This window comes from Ictalurus furcatus, chromosome 16 (genome assembly GCF_023375685.1).
Source record: "Ictalurus furcatus strain D&B chromosome 16, Billie_1.0, whole genome shotgun sequence".
Taxonomy (NCBI): Eukaryota; Metazoa; Chordata; class Actinopteri; order Siluriformes; family Ictaluridae; genus Ictalurus; species Ictalurus furcatus.
Genome location: NC_071270.1, coordinates 16,657,753 through 16,681,263, shown reverse-complemented (window position 1 = coordinate 16,681,263; position 23,511 = coordinate 16,657,753). Strand labels below are relative to the sequence as shown.

General features: G+C 38.1%; 1 protein-coding gene across 1 annotated transcript in view; it reads right to left on the bottom strand.

The window, feature by feature from the left end:
- mtus2a (microtubule associated tumor suppressor candidate 2a) overlaps window positions 1-23,381 on the bottom strand; it is a 77,172-nt gene extending 53,791 nt beyond the window's left edge. The window contains exons 1-2 of the mRNA XM_053644507.1: window positions 22,042-23,381; window positions 61-125 (exon numbers count right to left, since the gene is read on the bottom strand). The gene's annotated coding sequence lies outside the window, so the exon portion shown is untranslated. The remainder of the gene's footprint in view (window positions 1-60; window positions 126-22,041) is intronic.
- Window positions 23,382-23,511: the final 130 nt, after the last annotated feature.

Below are 23,511 nucleotides of genomic sequence, written 5' to 3'. Positions count from 1 at the left end.
CACTCAGCACCTGATTAATAAGGAACATAAATAAAAATTGTAGTACAAATTGTATCTTACTATTGTTCTTCAGCTTATGCCAGGTTTGAAGGTTAGTTTTCCAGACTGTAGGTCATGTTCTCCTTCTATGGAAAAAGCATATTATAATGCCTCGGCTGAGTAGGCTGCAAGAGATATGATTAGTTTGTCATAACACAACTAGCTTCCCTATGAATATCAGTCACAGTCTTGGAATATATTCTAAATAATATTTAAATTTAGGGCATACGCCCTTATCCAGAGCAACTTACTTTTTTTTGTTATACAACTGAGCAGTTGAGAGTTAAGGGCCTTGCTCAAGGGCCCAGCAGTGGCAGCTTGGTAGTGCTGTGATTTAAACTCATGATCTTCTGATCAGTAGTCCAATGGCTTAACCACTGAGCTACCACAGCCCAAATTAACTTGTCAGGCATTGTCCCTGCTAGTCACTTCACATTTTGGTGCTAATGCATAGGAAAAGTTCACTTCATGGCACATAGGAAAGGCCCCATATCATTAATCCAACATGCTGCAGTCTTTACAATAAAACCAAAAGTAGTTAAGACTATTCTATTTTTGTACTGTATAAAAAGGTTTTAATGAATAACATCTTGGCACTGAGCTAAAGCACCCACAGTATTTGCTAGCATTCGTTTGATATTCTTTAACCAGTGATGAAACTAAATTAAAGTGAGTTTTTCATGCTATTTGATCATTTGCATGCATATAGTATTAGATTTGTGTGCCTGACAATAGAAGCCATTTGTCAAGCTAGTTCTGTGTGAAGCTTGAAAATGAGCAGGTGGTGTTTGTGTCTCAAGATACCTGCTGCTAACTTAGGACACAGCAGACATGCCAGGAAAAAAGATAAGAGGGAGAAACCTCTTCCCAGTAACATACTGCAGCTCTGTCGAAGTTAAAGGAGCAGTTTATAATTTTAAACCCTCCTGTAAGGAAAATGGCTATTGGAATAGAACCATGGACAAGCCCTCTCATCTTTTCTTCACCTGCAGCCAATTTTATCTTCTTTACATTCATGGAGAGTATAGTGACAATGTTTTCCTTGCATATGCTAGCTTGTTAGCACACTGGGATCAGAGTGTATGGTCAGCCATGGTACAACACCACAAGAAAAGAGAGCGATAAGGGACCAAGAAGGCAGCTCGACAGCACAGTGATTTGAATTAATGACCTTCTGATCAATAGGCCAGAACCTTAACTAATGAACCACCACTGCCAAATTGTTGCTGACTATTGATCACAGACACCTAATTGATGACTGTAAATTAGTTGTGTATGCATCAAATAAACAACTAGTAGTGATGAAATTTACAATATCGACTAGCTCAGATTTATTGTGTATCAAATTTGGGTTTTTAGTGCAATCATTTTGGCAGTATTCAACTCAAAAACACAGAAGACCCTGGGTAAGAGGGCATGTGAGCTTTTTATTCAGACATGTGCGTGTCGCATGGTAGTGGGCAAAGTAACATTTTTCAATATAAATGACTATAAGCGCCTCTTTAAGCTTTGCTCTGCTCATAGCCACTTACACACATGCTCAGCTCACTTCTCAGGGAGAAATGGTAAGAAAGATCCTATTAATATACAGGGAAACAGGGCTCAGGTGTGCTTTATTAGTCATTAGACCTGTAGCATGTCCCCTAACACCACCCTCCCGCTGGAGAAAACCACTCCCCCACCTGTTATAGTTAGTTATGCTGATTGCCTGATAGAACATTTGATTCTTATGCACGTACACGATGTAGATTTAGATGGCACAACCCCAAAATAAATAAACCAAGTATGAAATATGTTATATTTAATGTGCAGTGCAAGATTCATTCATTAGTTGAAGATTTGTTACTGTATGCAAAGCATTGAAAATTTGGGAGAATCATTGCAGAGAAATTCCAACAAGCTGAAAAACACATCCCAAAAGGGCCGTCCTGAATTTGCTGCAGGCTCGTGCTCAGGCGGCTTTCTGCTGTGTACAAAACACATCCAAACAGCTTGTAATTACGTCACCACCTCTGCTTTTCCCACCTTTCATCTTATAATTACACCATCTTCATCACCTCTCACACGTTTTCACCTCAGCAAAAAAGGGAAGCAGAACAGAGAGAGAAGCTGAGCAGAGATACTGGAGAAATTAGAATAGCAGACAGATAAATAAAAAAAAAGATACAGAGCAGACAGTAAGACAAGAGATAAACAGAGAAAACAGTTATGCAACATAGAGAATGAATAAAAACATTTTAGACAGAGAAATGTTGAAAGACAGAGTAGATGGAGGGGAAGCAAAGAAGACATGAAAGAAGAAAGAACAGACCAGACAAGGAGAAGCAGCAAAGCATGTGCTCTGTGAGTCAATACGGTCAATAAATCATCTTTAAAGGCCGGGAGACTCACAAGGGGCTGTGAGAACATGCTTCTGAAATAATATGTGAATTTATTTATATGAGAAAGTTACTGAAAACCTTTTATTAAAATGTGCTAAATGTATTTACATGTACAAGCTCTTGCCTTTTACTGGGACACTAAAATATTCTACACTGTAAAGCATTTACCTGCTGCCTTAAAAACGTGAGTAAACTCAACTTGAAAATAACCTTTGTTTCAATTCAAAAGCTGATTTGCAAATCAAGACAATGAATTACTTTAAGTTTAATTTTTTAAAACTTATAAACTTGAGTTCAATATCTAAAATGTGTCATGACAAGTTTGACAAGGAGTTAAAGAGAAGAAATAAGTTCACATAACTTAATGGGGCTATCATGTTTTACAGTGAAGTGGCTTTTTCTTGTAAAGCCCTTATTAACTTTATAATGTTATTATGTTGACATGGCATTTAAACATTTGCTATTAACTTGTTTGATAATGATTAAAATAATTGAACAATAATTTAACAATTGAAATAGTGTTCAAAAATATTATTTTAAAAAAAGCTGTTTTGCAATTACTGCAAGCAGAGATATTAAACTAAACTATGATTTTAATAAAATTCTAACACAAATAAAATGCAATGTAATTATATCTTTCTCTTGATCTCTATTCTCGCTAAAATATAGGGGCAACTATGCAGTGATTGTTGCTAGGCCAGTGGTCTCCATTGAATCATAGTAAAGAGGAAGACTTTTAAAATCCTTTCAGAGAACATGCTATTCCAGTAATATAACCACAAAGTCGATATGAAAATCAGTAGTCAGTGAAATATGCAAACATGATTGATATTCACCGTACAAAACATAGTGTGTTGTAACTGCACTGCTACACAGCTATAATTCCAGTGAACCAAAAATGTATTGACCATGGCCAATCAGTAGCAATAACAATAATCTTGTTTTTCTGCCATGTGCCATTTTATTGTTTGGTTTCCCTCATGTCAGGTACCAGCTCTAATCACGGTGATATGGGTCGAGTGAGCAGGGCCATGGAGGAGTCCAGTGATGAGACAGGAAATGAGGAGGAGTGTGAGGTTGCTCAGAGACTTGGCCAGGTTTATAAGCTTGTTTGTGCAGTGGCAGCCACTCTCTGCCCTTTGATGGAGCTAATTAACCTTAGCCTAAGTTAGCAACAGGGACCTCCTGGAGCTGAGGTGTGGAGTGCTGCCTGAACTCGTCTTCAAAGCAAGCATCCACAGTTTCCCCTTAACACGTTTCATTTATAGCTCTCGCACACATACTTTTCTTCCATTTTCACTGAACCCAAACATAACCATGTATTAGGTTTTTCTAATGCATTGGGGTTTCTTTTTTATCTAAGCAAATAAATCATCTTCTGTCCAGTCTTATAAGGTTAATTTCCCTATGGATTTATGTAATTGAGTTGCCTGCAAGGAGTAGTAGCATTGGAAATGTGATGTATGTTAAACTTCAAAGCATATTGATATAGCCATAGCCAGCCTCAGTCAGGAGTCTGTATCTTCTGTACTCATCTGGTTTGGAAGCATCTGACCAATTCCCTTGTTCACTAACCCCCATGTAATAACATTAGGAAATAAATAGCGGGCATTTCTCCAATTACCCAGTCAATGCAATGAGTTCAAGGATATGGTGCTAATTAAGTGAAAGTGTGAGAGCTCTCAGCATTATTGATGAGCCTCTGTGTTCATCTCCATATTTCTGGCGTCACTTAACCAAAGAGCAAGCTATGTGTGGAAATGGGAAGAGCAGTTCAGCTACACTACTGCACACAACCTTAATTCAGCGAAACTGATGGTAATTGAAGAGACATGTTTCCCTGTCTTACTCAGTGTATGCTTGTCAGTCATTATCAAGGGCAGAATTTTGGGCCAGAGACACAAATGAGTGAGACACAATAGCAAAGAGATGAGGCTCAGTGTGAGAGCATGGTGTAATTAGGGAGAATCAGGAATATTTGGTTTCAATTACATTATTCCTGAGTTTGAAAAGAGGAATTAAACTATTATTTATCGGCAGAAATGGTAGGTATTAAAAAATATGTAGCAATATTGCAAGGACGTAGCCAAGTATATGGAAATATCTTTACATTTAGTGTATGTTGCTATTTCAGGTTACTGCTGACATCAAAAAGAAACATCTTTAGTTTGGCATATAACCTATATTACAAATCCCATGTCTGTACAAATGTAGTTACGTACAGTATAACCAAAAGCACACATTGTAATAAAAACAACTGTTTGACAAGAAAGGAAAAGAAATAGTAATATAAGCCAGTGGAATATTCAAAATAGGGCGAAGCGACTGAAGCAGGTCTATGCATGTTGGCAGCTTACAAGTAGAAGATTGTCTCCTCCAAACGTCACTTTTACAGTACGGCCAGGCCGTCTTAGAGCTAATGCAGCAAATGCTACTTTGCACATACTATTATCCTTACATTTTTATTTGAATCAAAGCTATATGTTCAAACATGTTAACTTCAAGAGTCTACCACATATGCAAAAAGAAATTCAAACAGCCCTCACTCCAAGTCTGCAATTAACTGTGTGCTCACTGACAGTAATCAACACTTATTTTAATAATATTTATTCCTCTTCCACAACTCTGTGGTTGGAACCACGCTCTGGTTGGAAGTTGTGAGTGAGAGATAATTGGCACCCTTCTAGCAGAGGACGGTAAATATTTGCATTCTGCATGCTGATGACAGGAAGTGCTCCATATTTTTGCATTGAATGTCATCTGGGCCATCTGGCTAATAGCAGCATATGCAGATGCACAAGAGTGAATGAGTGAATGGGTCAGTTCTGTGAATAAAGGAGTCAGTCAGTCACTTGTGCTATTGCTCCTCCTCTATACAACACAAATAACATACACAGTGTCACACCTCCTCACATTTGTGCACTATGTGTATGTATGTGTGTGTAAATGTGATTGGACATTAAAATGGAAAGGTTGTAGATATGGGGGGGGGGGGGGGAGCTATGGATCTGTGGTGAGGAAGAAAACAGCTAGTTTTTCATCAGATTATTCCAAGACAGTATTACAATACAGAACAACATAACAACATTAGTAATCCATCAACCCAGTGCATATTTCCAAACTGATTATACTAGAATCAATCATGTTACATGAGGTACCTACATACGATAGCAGCATATTTTATTCTCTTCTAGTAGCATTGTGTAGCTTTATAATGCAGATAGGGGGTAATATAAAATGATGGCATACTTTGAGACTTGAAATACTGTTATTATGAAAATGATTCCTGGAGAAATGCCTTTTGGGTTTGGTTGCCATGACAAGAGGGTGTCTGGGAAGGTTCTGGTGATCTTTTGCTCAAAGTTCAAGATTAGAGCTGGGAGAAGGTGGAGGCTGGACATTGAATGGTTTCAGCTTTTTTTTTTTTCTGATCTCTATTAATCAAGAGCGGCTGAATTGAAGGGGATGTATTTGGTGCTGGGTTGTCCATCTTTTCTTGCTAGTGTCAGGAAGACACTACCTTAAAGGTTTGCATGATTGTCTAGACTTTTTATTGTTACTCCAGCCATGGCTCCTCCCTGGATAATTTGGCTATTTTCTCTTGTCTGTTGTGCTCTTATTATCTTATATTTACATTTAACTTGATAGCTTATATTTAAAAGTGAGTGTTAATTCTCCTGTTATTTCCCTCTGTTGAATTTATGAGCCTGGCTGTGCATAAAATTAAGGTCTTCTGGAAATGTCTAAATAAAACTAATTGGCAATTTCATCTTCCTGCCTCTAGCTACCCACTGGATAATATAATACAGAATAATATTCTCAACGTTTCTTAGATGCTGCAGCATTATTTACCAAAAAAAGAACAGAAATCTCTGAAAGAATGATGGAGGCTGCAAAACACTTTATCTACAACGAAGGAATTCAGTCAAGGATGGTTATTTTTCGATCTTTATGGCAAAGTGATGTACATAGTCAAGATAAAGGTGAGGCCAGTGAATTTTAGGACCGAACCATTTGTTCAGTAAGTTCTCCTAACTGGCAGCTATCAATAATAAATTGGCTTCTGACTTAAATGTTGAGCTTCAGGAAAACTCTTTAGTTCCTCTTAAAATGCAGATTAAACCTTTGAGGATATATATTTTAAATACGGTTTGGTCTTTTACAATTCACTATTTTCATTCATTCATTCATTCATTCATTCATTCACTCATTCATTCACTGTTCTTCCACATTTCCTGTGGGATTTGGGGTGGCAACAGGATAAGAAAGACTTCTCTATCCCTAGTCACAGATTCTCGCTCCTCCTGGAGAGTCCCCAGGACATTACTAAGTCCACTGTGAGAGTCCTGGGTCTGCCTCTGGGTCTCTTTCCACTGGGCACTTAGTATTCACTTTGATAATTACCTGCCTTTAACATCTCCCATATCAGAATTACAGAAAACAATAGACAGAGAGGAAGGGCAGGTTTTGTAGAAAAGGAGGGTCACTTGTCAACGAGCAAATGATGTTGTCAACCACATTACCTTGACAGAAAAAGGCTTAACCACATTATGAAATTGAATAATACATTTTAAATGAGCAAGGAGGTTTTTGTCTCACAAAGCATGCTCACAGACAGTTGTATGAATCATCTCAGTGTTGACTAGACGGTGAGCTGGAAGACGATGAGGAGAGGAGAGGAGAGGAGAGGAAAGGACAGAAGAAGGATCACTACCAGATCCTGCAGCTTTTCACTGTACACACTGACTGCACATGAGTGACATTCACCAAAATGTCATTATTACAGATTACCCAATGCTCTAGTACCATCAACATACTCATAACACATTGCATCCTTCTTAATATCTGACTAAAAACATGTATACCCTTAATCAAAAACCTTTTATCAAACATATGACTACCAAATACTTACTCTTTCCTTTTTTTTTTAAACTTTTTTTTTTTTTTTTTTAACTTTTTTTCTTTAGCTAGTTTAAAGATGGGTTAGGTTTAATTCCTAATATTTGTAAAATTGCTGGCCCTATCCTAAAGCCTGTGTTGGAAATCATTAATAAATGTCCTGTTTTATATCTTGAGATCCTGTGACAAGTGGTAATATCATATCAAGTGATAATAAAATCAAGTGATATCAATATCAAGTGATAATAAAAGGGTATACGTTAACATTTCAACATACCATATATACTGTAGTTCAAATACACAACAGAGTTACTCAATCCATATTTTATTCTACAGTATTTCCAATATAACAGGTGTTATATGCACAGTGCGTTTACTGTATGTCTGATATTCAGCAATGCATTGCAGCAATTTAGGTCAATAATCCATGTCAAATGGACAGCTGGTGTATTGACCAGGAGATAAATTACACTTCACTTAATGCTGACCACTGTGAGACTACTGTATTACAATTTCAAGAAAGAATGCAAAATATTAGGAGGAAAAAATCTAAAAAAAAAAAAAATTCAACTAAAAGAAAAAACAACAAAAAATAAAAAGAGCCAAGTCATTGTACTATTCAACCGTTGTAGCCTTACATTTTTCTTTCTTTATTCTATTTTATTCTATAATATTAGGTGATACCTTTTGTATGCAGTGGCCCCAAAAGTAAACAGCAATCAGCAGTGACTGGAATAGTGCACTGGTGAATGATCATTAAGAGGGAAAAAAAGAAATGCTTGTGCTCAAGGTCATGTAGTAGCTACACAACTGGCATCAAAAGATCATACATAACATATTTTTATATTATTATTATTATTATTATTATTATTATTATTATTATTATTATTAATGATATTATGTGATTTGGGGGGCATGAAACCAGCCTCCGCCCTGCATGCGTGGAGTTTACATGTTCTCCCCCTGCTTCGGGGGTTTCCTCCGGGTACTCCAGTTTCCTCCCCCAGGATGAATGAATATTATGTGATATATATGATTGGATTTAAATGCTCTGATGTGTGTTTCATCATACAGACACCAAAGATCAAATTGATAAATGTAGAACGTTTCTGCTGAAATTTGTATATGCTTATTTTAAGCTCACATCTGATGAAACACAACTTTAATAAGGACCATTGTTCCTTTTTTGATCCATAAGGGAAACCAAAGCACCTATTACATTTTATTATTTATCAAATATTTGTGTCTGGGTATGAAACCTCTATTTACCCTGTACTTTCTCAGCCTTACTCTTCCGCTGACCTCTTTCCAGCTCTTCATGCTAAACCTGATTGAATCCATATGCACAGACAGATACTATTTGAGCCCAATGTCCCACTCCACTGCACAGCACAGAGACCCCCCCCCACCCCCACCCTACACACCCACTTTCTAAAGCCAATATCCAACCCCAATTGCCATCCATCCTTTTCTCTTATTCCTCCATTCTTCCTAACCTGTTTTCATTTCCAATTAGTGAGAGCTTCTAATATTATCTGCATGGTTTAATTGCTTTGGGGTACCTCAAACCAAAACACACTGGAATAGTGCACTTATGCTTACTGAATCACAAATGAAGGGTAGATCAGTGTGTTAAGGACAGACATGAGGAAGACAAAGAGACTTATCGGAGCTGATGAAAGCGCAGCCTCAGCAGCTGCAGTGCAGATGCACGACTCATTGATTTGAGAAAACCTCTAAATCCCTCTCCGCTCAGAGACACTCCATGACCTCTGGAAACTGGAAACATGGATCTGCCTGAGACACTTAAAAAAGGAGGATATAAATGATGGTGAGGGTGAACAGTAAAGCCCAGTTTACACCCACACATGTAATGTAATATGTATTAATGGTTAATTATGAGCACCCACGTACGATAGACACTTTTGTTTTGTCTGAGTGGTCACATGGTGGTCATTAAAAGCTGGTGAGGAAATCTTTGTTCTGTTTTGTATATGACTGTGGTGTTATTTTCATATGAATGCCCGGGGACTGAATCAGGGGTGAAGAAATGAAGAAATAGGAATGAAAATGTAAAGATGGCATGTGACAGTAGGGAGAATTCTATGAGAACATTACAGTCGATCTTGTCCAATACATAAGTCACTTAATCACCACAAGTGTATATTCTTTAAAATTGAACTAATTTCAAATGAATTGGCCATTTCAAATCCAACCGTCCATCCGTCCATTTTCTGTAATGCTTATCCTACACAGGGTCGTGGGGAGCCTGACCCCTATCCCAGGGTGCCTATCGGGGCACGAGGCAGGGGACATCCTGGATAGGGTATCAAACCATCGTAGTACACAATCACACATTCACTACGGACAATTTGGAAATGCCAATCAGCCTACAACACATGTCTTTGTAGGAAACCGGAGTACCTGAAGTAAACCCCTGAAACTCTGGGAGAACATGCATGCAGGGCGTCAAACTCCCAATGCTAGAGGTGTGAGGCAAATGTGCTAACCACTAAGCCATCATGCCCCCTGCCATTTCAAATCACATCAATCAAGTCAGATGCCCATCATGTCAGGAATAAGAGGCAAAGCACACAATATCTGTTTATCAGTTGTGTAGATTTGGGCCTCACAGCACAGTGGAAGCACCACCATATTGCAACAGCTGGGAAAGTGCTGCTGGTCTCTATAACAAGATTTCAGTCCTAAATGAATCCCTCCTGCTGAGCCCTGTGAGCTTCTTACCACCAAATCCATCCTCATTATGCCACATGTACATCCATTTATCAAGCATGTAATCAGTAATGCATTTATCAGAAAGGCCACGCTAGTGTGAAGGATACAGAGCAAACAGTGAGACCTTATTGCTGTGTGACCCCCTAATAAGATTTAAAAAAGATAAACAGAGACTCAGCAGGCAGCACTCACCAACAGCTGTGAATAATAAGAAGATATACAGGAGCAGATTACCTCTTGTAATAATAATAATAATAATAATAATAATAATAATAATTACTGTTTTTGCTCATAGTGTTTAAGACACAAGATCTTCTAGATAAGAATCACTGCTATTCCGACTGCATAGACTATTATTTGGAAATGTAGAAGCAAGACACTTTTATGCTTCAGTGTTGATCAAAACATATCAACCCTCTTGTTATGAACACTTTTCCTTTCATCCATTCATTTTCTGTACCGCTGATAGCGCATGCTTTTGGACTGGGAGATGAAACCCTCAAAGCACAAGGAGAACCTGCAAACTCCACATACATAGGGCAGAGGCTGGATTTGAACCCTCAACCCTGGGGGTGCAAGGCAAACGTGGTTAATGACATTAAAGATAGCAAGTTGAGATTGGTAAATGCAATTTACATTGAAATGTGAAGATGAATCTGTGTCTGCATATGCATCTAACCCTCTGACATGTATGTGAAGATCTATCTACCAAGCTTAGCTTCACTGAGAAACAAAAAGAAAAGTACTACTTATTGGTATCGAGCCCAATATTGTTGTGAAATGCTGGATTGGTATAGGATTGATGCATTAACCTGACAACAGCAGACTGCAGTGGCTTGGTTATGAAGAAGATGCCAGTATTAAACCAGATTTGAATATCAGTCATTAACATAAGTTTGGAAATGAACATGGAAAATTGGGACATGTGTTTCTAATAATAATTTCATTATCAGCGATAAAAGTGTCAGTCAAGTGAGAATGTTGATCTGCTCAAATCTATTAATTGACTTGCATTACTAAATAATTATTGACTTTAAATTCTATTCATCACTTTCAAAGTCTACTACACAATAAAGCAAGTGAACACATTTAGCCAGAAATACATGAAGCTTTAGCAGCCCATATTCAGGTGGTCTTTGTGTAATCTGTGCACTTCTGGCATGTGAGTGCCATTATACTGAGCAAAAACAAGTGCAAACACACACACACACACACACACACACACACACACACACACACACATTATACATACTCACACACACACACACATTATACATACTCACACACACACACACATTATACATACTCATACACGCACACCAGCACACTTCCAGAAAATAGGAATATTGTTGCATCTGTTGAGTTTTGACACAAATGCACCACTACACACTTCACACATAGCACGTGAACTCACACACACAAACACACACAAACACACACACACACCTCACCTTTCTGCTCACAGTCAATTTTTGTTTATAATGGCGTTTTTCCAGCTCTGCTCACCACCCACTCTCTCCTCACACATGCTAACATACTGAGATGATGAAAACCCCCAAAACACACACACACACACACACACACACACACACACACACACACACACACACACACAAAGAAAATTTCTGCAACTATCAATAATCATTAGTAATTTGCTGTGCATTAAACTGGGTTTCACTGTGTGTGTGTGTGTGTGTGTGTGTGTGTGTGTGTGTATGTAAATATGCTTGACTTCCATTTACCCTTGGGAATCAATAAACATCCATCCACCCATCTATCTACTTATATTCACACCACCACCTCTGTACTAGCCCCTGTATGAAGAAACTGATACACTAATTAATAATAAAATCTCTTTTGACACACATTGCTGGGACAAAGGCAAATCACAGAGCCCTTCCCCCATCCCTTCCTCTCTCTCCCTCTCTCTTTCTCTTTCCTGCATGTAGAATGTCTCAGGATGGTGCACATTATTAAATCCTAAATACACAGCTGGACACATCCATTAGCGTGAGCTGAGGCCAGCTCTTTGTGGAGACTCTTACAGAAAATATACAGTCTATACACACAAATCATTAGTCCTCACTGCCTTCCTCTATAACTCTGAGACCACCCCCACCCAAATGTAATGCATGCCGACTCCACCTAACGGATGTGATCCTGTCCCCTTTGTCCTTGTGCCTGATTTATGGTCCTTCTCTCCCTAACATACATACAAGATCTTCATAAACTAGTCAAGTTCTCTGTAACCTAAATCTACACCATAGTCATGTTGTATTTGAGACTTTCTTTAAAACAGATGGGCCTTCGACAGTGTTATGACAGAACACAGCAGATATCTTTGCAAAATCTGACACTGGCTGCCAACTCTCATGGTCTATCAAGTGAAGCCGCAATGGGAATCCACAATGCTCTTCTGTTTGAGCCTAGTGAAAGGGTAATATGTATGTAAGCTTTCTGTCCTGTTTAATCACCTTCTCTAGTTAACATATTTCTAGTACATGGGCAGTTAACTAAAAACAACATCTGAAAACCTGTTGACAAGTAAATGCAAGTCATAAGGAAGTGGTTAAATTCCATTAATAAACATGTATAAAATGCAACTGCATGATACAATTTTAAAACTGACATCCCATATTCCCACCTCACACCCAGTGTTTCTGGGGCAGGCTCCAGGTCCACCAAGGCCCTGACCAGGATAAAGAGGTTATTGAAAAATTACACTCTAGCAATAAAGATATTCGGCTGAAACAGGCATGAGAGAAAGAACCACTTTTATTTGGTCAGGCTTGCAGTGGGTCTGGATCTGGACCCTATAGGTGTAAAGTGGGAATACACTGGATGAGAGACCAGTTCATCACAGGGCACCATGCACATATACACTGATCAGCCATAACATTAAAACTACTGACAAGTGAAGTAAATAACATTATTAAATGTTATTTCTCATTAAAATGGATATATTAGGCAGCAAGTGAACAGTCAGTTCTCAAAGGTGGTGTGTTAGAAGCAGAAAAAATGGGCAAGTGCAAGAATCTGAGAGACTTTGACATGGGCCAAACTGAGACGTACCACCTACTTAAACAATGCTGCAGACCAAGTACACACCTTCATGGCAGCAGTATTCCCTAATGGCAATGACCTCTTTCAGCAGGATAATGTGCACTGCCACACTGCAAAAATTGTTCAGGAACGGTTTGAGAAACATGAAAAAGTGTTCCAGGTGTTGACTTGGCTTCCAAATTCCACAGTCGGATCGAGCATCTGTGGGATGTGCTGGACAAACAAGTCCAATCCACGGAGGTCCGACTTCGCAACTTACAGGACTTAAAGGATCTGATGCTAATGTCTTGTTGCCAAATACAACAGCACACCTTCAGGGTTCTTGTGGAGTCCATGCCTCGACAGGTCAGAGCTGTTTTGGTGGCACAAGGGGGACCTACACAATATTAGGCAGATGGATTTAATATGGCTGATTATTATGGATTATTATTATGTATACTCACACACACCTAGGTGCAAGTTAGTGTAGCCAGTCTAGCTATGGCATGTTTTTTGGGAAGTGGGAGGAAAATGTAGAGTGAGAACCCAGAGTAAACCCATGAGGGAACAAGTAGAACAGGCAAAACTCTGCACAGAGATCAGGATTGAACCGGTTGAACCACCTGTTTACTGACTGTCCCAAAAACTGCCCTTAGATTTTACCTATCTGAAAATCTACTCTTCAGAGTCTTGAGTAAACAGGTTGCTGTTCTTTAATTAGTACAGAAATTACTGTCAATAGAAACCACTCGTCCAATACAAATGTGCTAGAGAGAGATTTGGTTAAAAATCTTCGAAGGATTCATTTAAAAAAAATTATATATTAAAAAAAAATTACCTAATAATTACATTTTATTATCACAAAATCGGTGGCTGCTAAATTTTCTTGGTTCCACCAGTACAATAGCACAGGATTGATTTTTCTTGCTGTTATCATACTGAGAGGAGTACATAGCTCCCGGGAAGAAAGCACCTGGAGAGGTGAAAGCTCTCAGCAGCTTGGACAGGGAGTGGAGGAAAGGAGGAAAGACTGATCTAATAACCATCCAGAATTTATTAAACTCTCTCATTTTCACCCTGCTCTCTCTCTCTCTCTCTCTCTCTCTCTCTCTGACACTCCCTATCTCCCAGTTTATGTTTGTGCATAAACAAAATAACATGGTTGAGCACACACAGAGGTTTCTGCAGCATGCAAAGAAGAGGGGCAGAGATAAAGAAATATTGCAATGAATCTTTGCCATGTCCTCTTCACTTTTGCACACTTTATTGTGTGATAGTGTTCACTTTAATTTGGATTAGGTGTACTTTTTTGGCCATATACACATAATAATCCATAATGAGAAAGCAAAAAGAAGTACAGAAATATTTAGCAAATTTATTAAAACTCAAAACTGAACACACTCATTTAGATAAGTATTCAGACCATATATTTAGTGTTTTAAGAGGCACCTGTAACAGCAGTTACAACTTTGAGTCTTGACAGCAATACATATCTACAAATGTTGCACACCTGGATTTGGGATGTGTCATCCATTCTTTCTGGAAGATCTGTTCAAGCTCAATCGGATTGGGTTGGGAGCATCTATGAACTGCAACCAGGTCTCTCGATTGACTTGTTCTGAAGTCATTCCAACATAGTCTTGGCTGTAAGCTTCAGGTTGTTGCCACACAGCAAAATCCCCAGTGCTGAATTAGCACCCAGAATGTTGATTTAACACTTTATTTGGACATACATAAACACTGTGGGGTGTTAATTCAACAATCTGGGCATTAATTCAACACCGGGGATTATGTTGTTCATTATGTTGAAAAGTGAACCTTCACACTAGTCTGAGCCTGCACTCTGTAGCAAGGTTTTTTCAAGGACCTCTCTGTATTTAACTACATTCATCCTTCCCTCAATTCTTACTACTATCCCTGCCACTGAGAAGCACCACCACAGCATGATGCTGCCTATACCATGCTTACCATATTGATGGTTTTAGCCAATTGATGAGCAGTACCTGGTTTTCACCAGGCATAATGCTTCGAGTTTATTACACCAGATAATCTTTTTCCTTATGTTCACAGAGTCATTTATATGCCTGACATAAGCCTTCTACTTAGGAGTGGCTTCCATCTATCCACACTACTATACATGACCGACTGATGGAGTATTTCTGAGATGGTTGTCCTTCTGGCAGGTTTTCCCAGGTCTTAGGACGACTTCTGAAGCTCTGTTAGAGTGACCATTGGGCTCTTAGTCAACTCTATGACCAAGGCTCTTCTAGGCCAGTTATTTAGTTTGTGCCTTTCTAAATCATGTCCAGTCAATTGAATTTACCACGGATGGATTCCAGTCAAGAGACATCTCAAGATAATCAAAGCAAACAGAATGCACCTGAGCTCAGTTTAAAGTGCCTTAGCCAAGGTTCTGCATATTTAGCTAAATTATATATTTCAGTTATAAATTTTTAATCAATTTGCAAAATGTTCTAAAACAATTTTTTGCTTTGTTATACTGGGTTATTGTGTTGATGGCCAAAAAATTAAATGTAATCCAAAATCAATTTAAAATAAAATCAGTAATACAGTATGCAAAAATTTGAAGGGGACTGAATACTTTCCAAAGTCACTGTACAGTTTATGTAAAAATACATCCTTGGCACAGTGCCTCATGTCACTTCTGGAACACAGACAACTCAATAGAAGAGATATAAGTCCTCTGAGTGCACAAAGAGACCCCCACAAAGCAAAACAGGAGGGAAACAATGGTGAGATATCACAGGCTGTCAAGTGGACCTGTCTGTCTGTTAAATACACACTCAATGAGAAATTCAAAGCTTCATCACTATTCCCTACTAGTGAGCTGGCAATCCTGTTCCTCAACCCAAAACCCATAATGTCTGCCATCACACCACACCAAAGCATCAGTGTGCAGAAGGACAGCAAGGCTAGATGTGAAGCTGATAGAAGTTACAGTAAAAGGCCTTTCTTTCCTGTAAGTGCCACTTCTCTCCTTGACTAAGCATGAGAAAAAGCCATATAATCACAATGCCATGATTAATTAAAAGTAGAATGATTTCATTCATTTACATATGAAAGCAGTGAGATTGAAAGAAGGAAAAAGAGGAAAAAAGAGGTGGTCAGCAAAGGACATTAATGGACAGAATGTTATAATAACAGTTTGCTGCTATCGAAAAAGCAGACATTATTGTCTAAGCAGAAGAAGCTGTACCACACAGACTACTATATAATATACAAGCTTTTTAAATATACAGCCAAGTGCAAAGGTTTGCATACCCTTGGGAGACAATGAACCAAAGACAAAAGAAATGTAGTTTACACCAAAAAGGTGTTTAGTTATGCTTCACAGATACTAATAATGTTTTAATGTTGTATATATTTTCTTAACGCTGTTTTGTTTAAATGCAACACATATACTCTAATAATGATCATGTCCACTGTTTGCTTTTAATACTTTTTTCATATCCACAACAGCATTTAGATTTAGGATCCTACTACTTATAACATTCAATCTTTTTAAATTAGTTTAGTTCATTTTCACTTATATTTTGGATTGTTGTAGAATACATCCTCATTTCATAAAAAAAGAAAAAGAAATAAAAAATCAAGAATCAAAGGTGAAAATAATTTGTGCCCTTGAATCTATGATAAAGTTATCTAATTTTCTTGTTTTGATAACGTTTATATGGATGGATATAAGAACATGACAGATACACTAGTTGTGTTTTAATTGCAATAATAATGATAAGCACATTCCCCTTACACAATTGAGCTCATGAAAACACTATTGATGTGTCAGAAATCCATCAAAGATCTGTCAATTAAGTTAAAAAGCAAATTAAATACAATCTTACGATCACAACATTTGTTCAGTTTGGATAAGTACTGCCTGGGAGGAGAGGAGTGGAAAAGTGTAGAGGAGAGCACATGAAAATGAGAGGAGAGGAAAAGAAAGGAAAGAAAAGGACAGGGCAAGAAAAGGATCGGATACAAAAAGAAGAGGACAAGAGAAGGAGAGCAGAGGACAAGGGAAGGTGAGGTGAGGACAGGAGAGGAGACAAGAGGAGAGAAAAAAAACTGAAAACCTAGGACTGTAGTTATAGAGAATACACAGTTGTTTGGCACTTCAGAGGCTATAAAGACCATTTCACTCTGTGAATTGCTTTTATAGAGGAACAAATAAAAATGTTCATTTACTAAGTGATTTAACATAAAAAATATACTTATGATTTTAGTATCAGAATTAGTGTCCAACTGTGAACTAAAAACCAATGAACCAATGATTGGGTTCAGTTTCATGTACAGTACAATACTCACATTGCTCACAGGTATGCATTTAGGTTCTTTTAGCAGTACAACATTAAACGATTACTTTGTTTTACTTTAAATACCAAAATATATCCCAATATATATTCCTGGGGTGGGTAACAGGGAGTACTTGTTATTCTCCACACCCAGTCACTAAACCCATGTGTGCTGTACAACATAAGGCATTAAACAGCATTATTGATCTACAAATTTTTGTAAAAACTCAATATTCCTAGCCTATTGTCTCCATCAGATATACAAAGCAACTTGTATGAATTTTTATATTTTCTACCTGTTATGAAACATTAAATTACACTTAGATAGTGACCCATGAGAAAAGCAAAGATGAAATTGGTTTTGACTGTAGAGGTATGTCCAGAAAAGTGTTGATAAAACATTACAGTTCTCTTCAATAGTTTCAACATTTAGGATAATTACCAAGTTAATCATATTTAAGAGTGTGCTTGCTTAGAGAAGATGCATGCAAGAGAGAGAGGGGGAGTTTAATAATTTTCTTTTCATATCCTCTTATAAGACATATCAAATGAAACCAGGCTGGTGTGTGGGATTGCAGTCTGCAAAACCAAGCTTTCATCATGTGGGTATGAGCACAAAATCTGAAACTTCAGCCAGAGGAAAAACAGCAATGTAGTTCAAAAAACAACACCAGAGAACCAAGATGATTGCACTCCAGATCCAATGACAGCATCTCTTTTCTCTTAAAACAGCAACCACAGGCATGATGGAGTCACTGAGTCACTGAAACACTAAACCATCTTCCAGAGCAGTACTGGAAGTACAAATGGAGAAGAGCACAGTAATTTATGTACCTGCTTCCCTATTTACATGACAGTTAACTAGAATTACCCTGGTTAATCAAATACAAATCATGCATAAGAAACAAAACACAGTAAAACATTCATGGACAATATGAATTGTTCTGGAAGCACAGTGTCAGGTTGTCAAATTCTTAAGAATTTTCATGAAACGATCAAAATGAAGGATAAAGTTAGAGAGATAGGCAAGGTAACATTGTTGAATGTTTTGAATGAAGTCTTTTTGTTCAAGTAGGAATTTTGTATCAAATTGTGGTAGCTGTCAGAATACACTACACTCACTAGCCACTTTAATAGGAACACCTGTACCCCTGTTCATTCATGCAATTATCCAACCAGACAAATATGTGGCAGCAGTGCAATGCATAAAATCCTGTATATACAGCCCAAGAGCTTCAGCTAATATTCACACCAAACATGTGATCTTAGTGACCATGGATTTTCACACCAACAGTCTCTAGACTTTATACAGAATGGTGCAAAAAACAAAAATAAACATCCAGTGTATTTTGCAGGGCCTTTTATAAGACTGAAAAACTACAGCATAATTGGCATTTATTGGGTAAAAATTTCCATTAAACATTTTTGTACATTAATAAGCATAATAAACATATGCATATATTTACAACACTTGGACAGATGGTAGTACTTATATTAGAAATACATCCATCACCACAGTCAGTGGCTGGAACAAACCAGTTCAGATGAGAAATGCTGAGACAGAGACCTGCAATACTGCTTAGTATTTTATTTATTGTTCATTTGATATGTGGTAAAGGTGACAAGAGCAGAGTCTGAAGACAGCAAGCTGCAATAATTAACAGTGATGAATTTGAGACAGGATCTTGATGAGGAGACTAGAGACTTCACTAAGGCATGGTGCTGTACCATGTTGGACATGTGTTGGGGGAGGGTTCAGGAAGATATAGTGGGGTAAAAGCCAAAAAAAAAACAACACACACACACACACACACAAAACCAGGGTGCAGTGGAGGATTAGCATTCTGGGCTCACATTAACCTCCACAAAAGCGTATGAGGCACTCAACCAACCAAAAATATTTATCACATAACCAAGAAGAAAAGGAAATCTCCCCCATGCTGCAGATGGCCACTCTTTATTTGGCCAACTAGATTTTTTTGGAGTTCAAAAACCTGCTGGGAGTTCCATTAAGGACATCTACATTCTGGTCTGGCATGCGGACATCATACAGTAGATTCTATTCAACTGGCAGGTGGATCACAGGGTGAACAGGAGACAAAGCCCTTTTAATCTCCTATAATCATTAACATAAGTCACTGTGACCTTTTTGTCTTTATGACCCTCTCCTCTTTGTCTAGCCCTCAAGCTTCCCTGTGCATTGGCTCCTTTTACTTGTCAGTTAGCAACCTTTGGGACAAACTGCTGTGCTATGAAATATTTCCAGAGTGAACAATGAAAATCTTAATTTCTTTCTACTTCTACTTACTCCTCTGTGATTCTGCACTGTCCCCTAGGTCCAAAGTAAAAGCTGAGACATATAAATTTTCGTAATATCCACTCAGGGGCGATACATGCTACCAGTATTGACAGCAACTAATAAAAATCCAGGTAATGGAAAAAATAAAAGTGGTAAAGAGGGTTTTACTGCATCTGCTCACATACAGATAGCACTTGAGAAGGATTTCATGCACCTGAACTCACACATCCTCATCCTCACACATCCTCCTCACTGCCAGGTGGAGGCATTTATCTCTAAGCCAGAGTCAATAGTGCTACAGCAGGGTTGTAGCAATGCACGAGCAATGCAATGTGATGATGTGCATCATGGAAATGTCTGATTCACATCATGGAAATCAGCATTTTATTCATTATACATATAATGCAATTACAATGTTTGAACACCAGAGGTCCCAATCTGTGCATCCCATAAAGTTAAAATATGTAGACAGCATGCTGGTCACATGATCACAGTCTTTTATGGAGAGCCTGCACCATTACCAGGAATCATCTGCACTTGTGAACTGATCAACAGATCCTGATCACAACAGCTGACATGCATTTTAGATTACACAGTCACACAATTAAACCTGTTAAAAACAGCTATTCAGTGCCTTTCAAACGAGACCAGTCTTGTGCTGCTGCAATCTACAGAGCCCAAGAAAGAGGCTACAGAAGGTAGGCATTTTAGCCAACTTTGGAGCTCTATTTCCAGTTAAAATGATACCCCAAGTGCTGCTATGGAATTCATTGCGTTTCAATCGATCATTTTCCCCAGGTCAGAGGGCTTGTTTATTCAATAACATTTTTGGGAGAATGTATCAATTCATTTTTTTATTTTTAAGATATTGGTGAACCTGTAATGCATTTTATTTACAATATTAATCCTGTGTGTGCAGCAATGTTTTGGTGATTTAGATTCATACAGACAAAAATACACATTATTTTGCATTGTATATGATTGAGAAATAAATGTCTTTTCGGTCATAATTTTTCTTCCTTAAAATATTATTCATGCAAGCCATGAATCATGACTAGAGTGTATCGTTACACCACTATGTAACACTCTTTGAGACAAAAAGAAAAAAAAGGAAAAACCAAAAGGTTTCTTTGGATATTTAAGGGTTTTGCCCACAACCCTTTCTGATAAAGAAACACTACATAGAGGAACTCTCAGAAATAAAGGTACCAAACAACAGTACATCTTTTGTACCTTTAGTTTGTATGTTTCACCTGGAAACAAGTGTAGCTTTAAAAATAATTTAACCTTAATGACCACTGATGTACTGTTGAGCTCTACTCAATAAAACTAATTAAAATGTGCACATGATGTATCACCCAAACTACAAGGAAAAATATAATTTGGTACCTTTATTTCTGAGAGTGTATGGTTCTACCAAGAAAGGACAACCAAAGAAAGTTGACGTGTTCTAGATTTAACCCATTTTTCTAAGAGTATAGTAATTAAAGAGGATCAAATGAGTTAGTGACATTTCATTAATGCCAAATGAAATATAACATTATACGACATCACAATCTTATAAATGAAGCAAATTGAATGGAAATAGGATATTTATTGTAGGTCATATTGCTTCAAATGTGAACGATTAAATGATTATAAATTATTCTCAAATAACAAGATTCACCTCAATAACTGTTGATAAATGATGGAATAAAATCACTTTTTTGAAAGCAGACTCAGACTCTGACACTACTGTATATGCCATATTGTTATATTCTTATGTGGAAAAAAAATCTAAACAGAAAAATTATACACAATAGATCACAAACAGAATATGAACAGATGGCACATTTATGCACTAATTGCGCATGGTATGACAATTTTAATCTGTTCATAAAAGGCATGGTTTGACCATTTTAATCGGTTTATATGTTGGTAAGAACTTTTACAGAATACAAAGCATCAGACCCCCGACGTCTTTACATTTTTTTCCATGTTTGATCCAAATTTTTGTTAAAAAAAAAAAAAGTTAATGCTGCAGGCGAGGTGCGATTCCGCGCCAGGGCATAATAAGCTCTCTTTGTTTCCACGGCCAGCCTGGACGCCCCTTTTTACCGCCCACCAGTCTAACGAGGTGTCTTTGGTGAAACAAAGAATTGCAGCACACATGTACACACACTGCCGTACACACCAACACATTCATGAGCAGCACTGAAGGACCATGTGGACACGCTGCACTGGATGATCTAAGCCCATCACTAGCCTATATACATATATTTATCAGTTATTCTCACAACAGTGCGCAAGGATTGTTTATGCATCCAGCGGCAGTCTTCAGTAAATGAACACTTACCTTAAACCTGTAAAACCCCTCTTGGCTCGCCAAGGTGTGAACTGGGTAAAATGCCGCGATGTGATGCTCTAAACTGAGCATCCTTTCCTCCTCCTGCCCACCTTTCTCTCCTCCTTGATGCTGTCTCAGGTCCGCTTCACTGTAACGTGCTTAAACTGCGCCCTCTATCGGTGAAACACCCAAACAGCACAAATATCCTACACGAGGCGCGCGCGTTATAGGTTGCCCGCTGTCTGTCTCTGTCTGTCTGTGTCTGTCTGTCTGAGTGTTCAGTCGTTTGAGCCAGCTGCGGGTTTAGTTGTCCACTGGCATGCAGAATAAACCCGTGTGAAATATGTCCATTTGATCAAACTACGATGCCCAAAATGTAGGCCTATGCATCGTTTGCAAGTTATTTCACCTACACGATATGGCCAAAAGTATGTGGACACCCGCTCACCTCACACATATGTGGGCCTTCCCAAAATTACTGCCACAAACTAGGGTTAAGCACACAGATGTATAGAATGTCTTTGTATAGTGCAGAATTACAATTTCCCTTCACTGGAACTAAGAGTCCCAAGCATGTTCTCTGTGCACAAAGCGAGCTCCATAAAGACATGGTTTGCCAGGGTTGGTGTGGAAGAACTCGAGTGTCCTGTACAGAGCCCTGACCTCAACCCCACTGAACACCTTTAGGATGAACTGGAACCCTGACTGCACCACAGGTCTCCTTGCCCGACATCAGTGCTTGACCTCAGTAATGCTCTTGAGGCTGAATGAGCACAAATGCCCACAACCACGCTCCAAAAGCTAGTGGAAAGTCTTCCCAGAAGACTGGAGGTAATTATAACAGCAAAGAGGGAAATGAATCTTCAGCACTTACTGAAACATCCGTGGCTTATTCCAAGTATTTTGTCATATGTAGATTTAGTTTCTTTAATTTGCGTAAGTTGAACCTACTTTAATTTACGAAAGTTGCATAAGTCAATTACAAAAAATAAAAGAAAAAAAGAAAAAAGGGTAGAAGGACTGATGAACAAGGGAGTGTATGGCAAAGTTCTTGGTTTATTTCCACCATTAGGGTGCTTGTAACTCTTAAAAATGGAAATTTTCAGTATATAGAAAAACATGCATTTAACCATTCAGTTGTATTAACCCATCTCAAGCACCAATATCTCCCTTTTTAATTTTTTACAACGTTTCTTTGCTGACAATGGCTGCATTTTGCTAAGTAACAGGCTTTTTTTTTTTTTTTAAGAATAGCATTAGCAAACACACAAAATGTGGTGAAGAAGTGTTCATACTAATATGAGGACAATACGGTTCTTCTACTGATTTAAATATCATTGGAAAAGGGGAATGGGAGAATATCCTTTCGTTCTTCCCATGATTTTCAGGAAATTCAGATCATAACTGTTACTTGTGGAATATTGAGATTCATAATACGTTCACACATGAATGGCAAGAAATAGAAAGCCTTTTGAAGTA